The sequence below is a fragment of the Apis dorsata genome, unplaced genomic scaffold (assembly GCF_000469605.1).
Source record: "Apis dorsata unplaced genomic scaffold, Apis dorsata 1.3 scaffold_69, whole genome shotgun sequence".
NCBI lineage: Eukaryota > Metazoa > Arthropoda > Insecta > Hymenoptera > Apidae > Apis > Apis dorsata.
Genome location: NW_006263367.1, coordinates 649000 through 649627, shown reverse-complemented (window position 1 = coordinate 649627; position 628 = coordinate 649000).

Sequence of the window (628 nt, the reverse complement as noted above, 5' to 3'; positions counted from 1 at the left end):
TTTTTTTTTTTTTTTTTTTTTTTTTTTTTTTTTTTTTTTTAAATTCAATACGCTATCAATCAAATTTCACAATATCAAAACTGTCTTTTCATTCGATTTTCGGATTTAAATACGAGTTTTTTGTCTCTCTCTCTTCAACATTTCGAAAAATACGATTATCCCTGACAATACGATGACAATGTTGATATTTATGCAATTTATGGGAAATTTAAAATTAATATAAAATTGCACGGGATGAAAATACGTACGTAATAATATTTCTTCCGTTTTTATTTTTTTTCTTCGATCGAATTATACACATTTGTATATTGATTCCTCTCGTCACATCGGATGGAATATTTATATAGCAAGACGACCTTTGACTCGAAACACCGCTATTCCATTTTCCGTGAACGTTTTTTCGTTCATTAAATTCACAGGCACGCTCGACGAAGAAACGAAGGGGAGGAGGGGAGAGGAGATGGGGTTTGAAAAGAAAGGATTGGCAATTGTCGAAGAATCGGCGTTGGCAAACAAGAAGCTTTCTCAAAACTATTTGATTCGAATAATAAATTCTCATCGGATAAGACGAATGCCGCGCGATCCAATTACTCGCAAGACGTTGAATACCTATTTCAGAAACGTCCTC